Genomic DNA, 6839 nt, shown 5'->3' on the forward strand with positions numbered 1-6839 from the left:
ATACTTTTAGTTATTAAACTTCGAGCTTTTAAAAAGAAAGTTATTAGAAGATAAGCTCATTTATAGGTGGATATGTATCAGAGAGAATGTTTACAATGGTGCTAAGATCTGTTTCTTAAAACACTGGAAAATGTCTGTGGGCAGCAGGTAATCATCACCCTTCAACAATAAGAAAACTAGAAAAATATATTAGGCAAGTCCATTTGTTCCAGAATCTATTCTCAACTCTTCTCAACTCTTCATGCCAACAATGGAAGAAAGGTTGACCAAACTGAGCCAACATTCTAGTAAACAATTTTGGTCTCATCTGCCAAACATCATTCATAATAAAACAGGTTGGTCTACCTGTACTTTTCAGAAAACAAAAGCTATCCCCTGATGCTTTTGTTTATTTTTAGGTCACATTCACTTGAGTTTTTAGGTAATTATTTTTTTCAATTAACACTAAGAAAACATACAAAATAAATGACCATCTACTAAAAGGGAAAAGACTTATAGGAAAATGAAAAGCAGAAAGATCAAAATCTGCATATCCTGGCTCTGCACTTGTAGCACAGTGGTTATGGCGCCAGCCACATACACTGAAGTTGGTGGGTTCGAACCCAGCCCAGGCCAGCTGAGAAAAAAACAACAACAACAACAACAATGACAACTGCAACAAAAAATAGCCAGGCATTGTGCCCAGTACCTGTAGTCCCAGCTACTTGGGAGGCTGAGGTGAGAGAATCGCTTAAAGCCCAAGAGTTGGAGATTGCTATAAGCTGTGATGCCATGGCACTCTACCAAGGGTAACATAGTGAGACTCTGTCTCAAAAAAAAAAAATAAAAATAAAAAAAAACCTGAGTATCCTATCTAGTTTTGGACATTTCTGGAGCTTACTTTTGACTAAGGAATAGAAAAAGATAGATAATAGCAAACCTGTAAAGGAAAATAATTCATAGTAAATAAAGTAATAAATGTGGTAAGAGGAAAGGACATTAAAACAACAAGATGAGTGAGGTGAACATAACTGCAGGCAGAAAATGGCTTTATTTTATTCAGGCAATAGAGCTCATTCAAGTAAATTGAAGAAAATTGCAGATTTAGTCAGTCATTCCACAAATGTATCAAAAATATTTTTCATATTCTCTTTCAACTGGGGCATCATAAGGGTCTATCAGATATAGACACCGTTTTATGGGCTCAAATATATTTAAGCAGATAAAATCACATCAAATAGCCTCGTGTTTTAAAATGTGCATTAAATATATGGTGCACTTTTCAGAACAGGCACTGAAAATAGTCAACTGCGTTTCAACATCAAAATAATTTCAAGCACTGCATAACCAAAGCCGAGATAACATAAAAAAGAATTATCTCTCTGGAACAGCACATAAAGAAAGATTGTATCTTTTGAATGTTGATGCTACAGTGATAGAAACACTCATTAGTAAATAATGTTTTAAAGACAATATGTGCACATATTATGTAACAATTTTCTTGCTGAATTTTTTCTTTTGATTGTCTGTTCAAAGATGCACCATTTTGAGGAGATTCCTGTGTGTATATAATAAATTATTTAAATGATCACTATATGACCAATAGCTTTTTCCCAAAACACATGCGGTAGTAGCCATAAAAAAAGGTGACTCTCTTTTTTCACAATCTGCACTGACTAGTTTGGAATGTGTCTGTCTGACAGATTTGTGTGCCTGGGTCTGTGGTTTCAGCACAATGTCCAGTTGAATTCAAAAAAATTTATCAGATCCTGCTCTTTACAAGTTCCTCTGTGCGGCCGTGTGGGCAGAATTTACTGTACATCCTCAGCGCTCACGAACTGACGAGGAAAGAGATGCAGGCAGAAACAATCTCAGGGAGTGTAGGGGGGTCCGGGATCCCAGTTTCCTGAACCCCGTCAACCAGGTTCTACTTCATGGCTGAGCTAGAGCGTCCAACTGTGGCAGGAGAGTAATTAAAAGTAAAAATGAATGGAAACTGGAAATAAAACGGGAGCAGCACAGGCAGCTTGAACAGAGAGCGAAGTGACTCACACACGTGTCAGTGTAACGGAGAGAGATTTTATTTAGGAAGAACAACGAGGAAGTTTGAGAACTTCCAAAGAGAGCTGGAAGTGGGTCCCTCTGTTGGAGGTGAAAAGGTGAGAGAGACAGTCAAGTAAAACACCCCCTCTGTTTGAAATTGGCTGCAAGTCTTTTCTTGGCCCCTCTGGGCCTCCAGGCAGTGTCGCCCTTTTCCATTGTTCATTGAGGGTCTCTGTCTATTGCTCAGGGGTTACCTGGGTCACTTCATACCCACATTCTAATGGGGCCTCTGGACTTGCTGATTCAGCAGGACCCTTTCTTAGTGTCCCTTCTGTGTCAGTCCAAGGTCTTTGTTGGAAGACATAGCTGCTGACTTTAATTAAGCAAAGGAAAGTTTTGTTAAAAAAAAAAAAAAAAGTGGGTGGCACCCATAGCTCAGTGGGTAGGACGCAGGTCACAGACACTGAGGCTGGCGGGTTCTAGCCCTTCCCGGGCCTGCTAAACAACAACAACAACAACAACAACAAAAATAACCAGGTGTTGTGGTGGGTACCTGTAGTCCCAGCTACTTGGGAGGCTGAGGCAAGAAAATTGCTTAAGCCCAAGAATTTGAGGTTGCTGTGAGCTATGATGTTACAGCACTCTACCCAAGGCAACAGAGTGAGACTTTGTCTCAAAAAAAAAAGAAAGAAAAAAAAAAGTGTAACAATTGCTGGAGGCTAAGCTTTCAGAAACTGGCCTGACCAGAAGGTAAAGGATGTCCACACTAGACCCCAGCACTGCGTCAGCTTCAGGAACTCTGTCCTGCTGATGAGGCTTCCCCTGCCAGTACCTGGAAGGAAAATGAACTCCAGGAAAGGGCCTTCACCCCCATCTCTGAGTCATGTGAGTCTCCTGGTAGTCTAGATCACATGACTGTGCCCTGGGTACCAGGGAGGCTCTACCTGGTGGCGGTGTCCCTCCTACGGCAGAGGGCGCCCCAGACTTGGCAAAGATGCTCCAAAAGAAATGAGAAACAAAAACCCGACAAAGGCCCCTTCACCTTCAGAATAAGCTCCCTTATTCAGCCTCGTTATTCAGTGGTTACTGTTTAGTGCATGCATGCCAGGCCCAGTTGTCTTCCTGCTCCACACATCACACTGTATTGTCATTCTTTACACGCCCCTCTCAGCCATCCAGCCCTGTCACCATTACCTTCCTTTAAAGAGAAAGTTTCTCAAAGGTCAAGATGTTGTCATGAGAACTGACACGTTGCCAGGTCCTCAGTGAGTATTTATTATTGAATAAATTTATACAATCTTATATAAATGAAAGAATACAAGAAAGACAGGAGAAAGCACCATTGAAGATGCGGTGTTCTGGCTTAACCTCAAAGGACAAGGAGAAGGAAAAGAAGAATGTGCCAGGCAGAGGGAACGGTGAGCAAAGGCCTGGGAAGAGCAAAAAGGGGACATTGTGGAAAAGTCTGCAGGTGAACTGGTTGGACTGGAGCAACAGTTCTTCAGCTCCTAGAGAGAGAGACCCAGGCTGGTCACCAATCCTACTTAATTGTAGCAGAATACAGGAGAGGGGGGCACACAGGACATCAAGGGTTAATAAGTGAAACTCTGTCTCAAAACAAACAAACAAAAGAAACATTGTTTATAAATTGTGTCGAGAGGAAAAGAGGAGGAAGGGAAGTGACAAGCAAAGTCCTGAGCAGCTTATTTTTGGCTCTTCCTATCCCTTAATGCTCTCCCTTTCCTACCTAACCGCCTCACTACTTCACCTTATGCCTACAGCCTGCTCCCCAAGGCCTGTGGGTAGATGGGTGGGAGCGATCCTCCTGACTGAGAGGGGCCTCTTGGTCAGGCCTCCGTTCTGCTTCCTACACGCTGACTGAGAGCCCAGCATGCAAGCCAGTGTGCTCTCCACAGACCCCCACCTGAATGAAGTCATCCCATCCTCAAGGACCTCATAAGCATTTGCATTTGAACATCTAAGAATATACATCAAATGCTTTTAAGAACTAAAAAAGAATTGCCAATGGCACCAAAACCGGGAAATATCTTAAAGCAAATGAATTTGTCCTCAATTCCTAAAACACCCCCACTTCAAAGTCTGTCTGTTCTAAAATTGTTCCAGCAAACTTCCAATTTCCTACATGTTGAAATTGCAGCTGGATATGCTAAATTCATCTATAGGGAGCTGTGGTCCTTTTTCAGTGGAGACTGTTTAAATGAGAAGAAATGATGGAAGAAACAGTGTTCGAATAATGGGAGAGAGAATTCCAAGAAATTCTCCTCCCAGAAAACTACTTTCTCCCTGAAGAGACAAAACTCCACCTCTTCCAATTGATTGCATGCACTCTGTGAAGGGTGTTGGTGGAGGTGACACCTGCAGGTGGGTTCAAAAGTGAACAAAGGGACCAAGAGTAGACCCTGACATTAGTGAGCAAAGGCTCCTGGGAGAAGGAAAGACCTCCTGGAGAGGGAAAGACCTCAAGTGCATTAGAGAAACACAGCTCAGCAAGAGGCAGCCTCGGCTCAGCTGTGGCTTATCCAGGAGAGCACACTGCTGGCCATGGGTAGGCTGGAGAGGTCATTTAGGTCCGTTCTTTGTCTGCCTTGGGTAGCACTGACACAACCTGGCCCCTACCCACCTCTCTACTGTATCTCTATCTGCTCCTCAACTCCTATAATTCATGCTCTAATACCACCCGACTGCCATCCAGGCCTTCCTGTCTCCATCTGCCTGACACCATCTCAGACATCTGCACCTGCAGCTGCTCCCTTTTCCACGTCCTTCAGCAGTTGGCCCAGTGATTTTCTCCAGGAAGCCTTCTCTGCCCTCTTTGTTGGTGCTGTCACATCTTCCTCATTATGTCCTCAGCAAGACAGTCAATTTCACCATCCTCTGCGTCCCTGGAAGTCCAGACCCTTGCTTTCTCATGCTTGAATCCTCAAAAGTCAGCATGCTGACTGGCAGAGAGAAGGCCATCAGCAGGTGGCTGAACTGAATGGGATGCTCTGCATCTGCGTATTTACCGTCTTGGGCATGATGGAGGTTTCACGGTACTCCCCGGACAGACTTGAGAGTCAGAATCCCCAAGTACAGAGAATTTGGAATAAGCTATGAAAATAGCCAAAGAAAAAGACATAAGTTTGGAGGCAAAGAAAAGAATTCAACAAAATGGAAGTCTGAGAAATATCAGGATGGGAACTTTAAAAAGGTCATGTTACATGACTCCATGAAGTATTTTTATTGTATCATTCCAGCAGATCATGAGATGGGGGTGGTGCTATACGGACGTTCTGGGGAGGTGAGGGAGTGTCAGTTATTCACCTTGGTATCTCACTTAAGGCATGTGGGAGGCACTTGCCAAAGAGACACACTCATTTAATAAATTCTACATATGATTCAATATAAGGCTATAAAATATATACAAGTTCTGACAGTTACATTTTGGAACTCATCCTAGACAAAGTACTATATAACTCACTGCTGAATATCACCATGGTCACCTTCCCTCTTGGGAAGCTATGCACCAATACCAGCACCTCGTCCACCCTTCAAAGCAGTTTTGGAACTTTTTCTGGAATGGCCATCAAAGCTGTCATCCTATTATCCTGGATGTCCTGAATGTCATCAAAACATCTTCCTTTCAACATTTTCTTTACCTTCAGGTGAGTGAGGGGGTGTGTTCCAACACAGTTGTTTGTTTACTGGCTAAACTCCCCTCACAGACAGTGCCATGTGAGCTGGTGCATTGTCATGATGTAAGTAAGAGCCCTGAGTCATTGGGCAAGATTTTCACTGAAGATTTTCCTGTTTCTCTATGATGGTTACTTGCTCTGCTATGCTTCTCACAGTCAGTCACCAATCTCAATACACAGTTCAAAAATTTTTGCAAAGTTTTGTCAGTTCTGCTCATTACTTGCTGCCCTGACCTCCCTTCATCAGAGACACTTTTCCTCCTCTCAGAAAACTGATTCAACCCTTTACACACTGCCATTTTCTTCATCCAATTATCCTCAAAAACTCGGACCAACACGTCCCTGATTTCACTTCCACTCCTGCCAACTTTAACAGAAACTTTCGAATGTTTGTTTGTTGCTCTGATTCAAGCTCCCTGATTTTCATGCTGGCACACAAAAACACCCAATGATAAATACTGCTAGGGTTCAACAGGAACACAATTGTGAGACGCTGATAGACCAAGGTTATGAAACCTTACTGAGTTGTTTATACAGTGCTGCCAAAGTATGCACACAGTGGCAGCTTCAAGAACTTAATTGTAAACCACAACACACATATATGTGTGGGTATATGTGTATATATAATGTGTTGTGTTCACATAGACCTAATTTAATGCTGTGAACTTTATAATACAGACTCTATTCTTCCCAAGTAATGCTGTTAGGATAGCTGTTCAAATCAGAGACCAGAAGTAGTTAACCATCATTGTCTTTACGGGCAGTGCAAGAAATGTGGCCCGTTTCATGAGCATAAAGACATTCTGTTCAGAAGCGGGAAATCCTGGGAAAACAGGGTTGGCCTAATTCTTGCTGAAGACATAGCAGGGCTCCTTCAAGGACAATAGTGCGGAGGGATGAAGGACGGTGGAGGAGGGAGTTAGGACCACCCATTATACTTCCAGAAACCCAGCTGCAGCCTCATCCGTCTGCTGACTGGCCATCTCCTGGCCTTGCGGGCATCAATTTCCTCAAACTAAAAAATACTGCAGGTGCATGAAATGACCACGTACAGCCCTTCCACCCGCGGTGCCAAACAACTCCAGAGGCCGGATCCAGGTGGTTCCAGGGAGTTGACCCCGC

This window comes from Otolemur garnettii, unplaced genomic scaffold (genome assembly GCF_000181295.1).
Source record: "Otolemur garnettii isolate 467f Iridium unplaced genomic scaffold, OtoGar3 scaffold00095, whole genome shotgun sequence".
Classification (NCBI taxonomy): domain Eukaryota; kingdom Metazoa; phylum Chordata; class Mammalia; order Primates; family Galagidae; genus Otolemur; species Otolemur garnettii.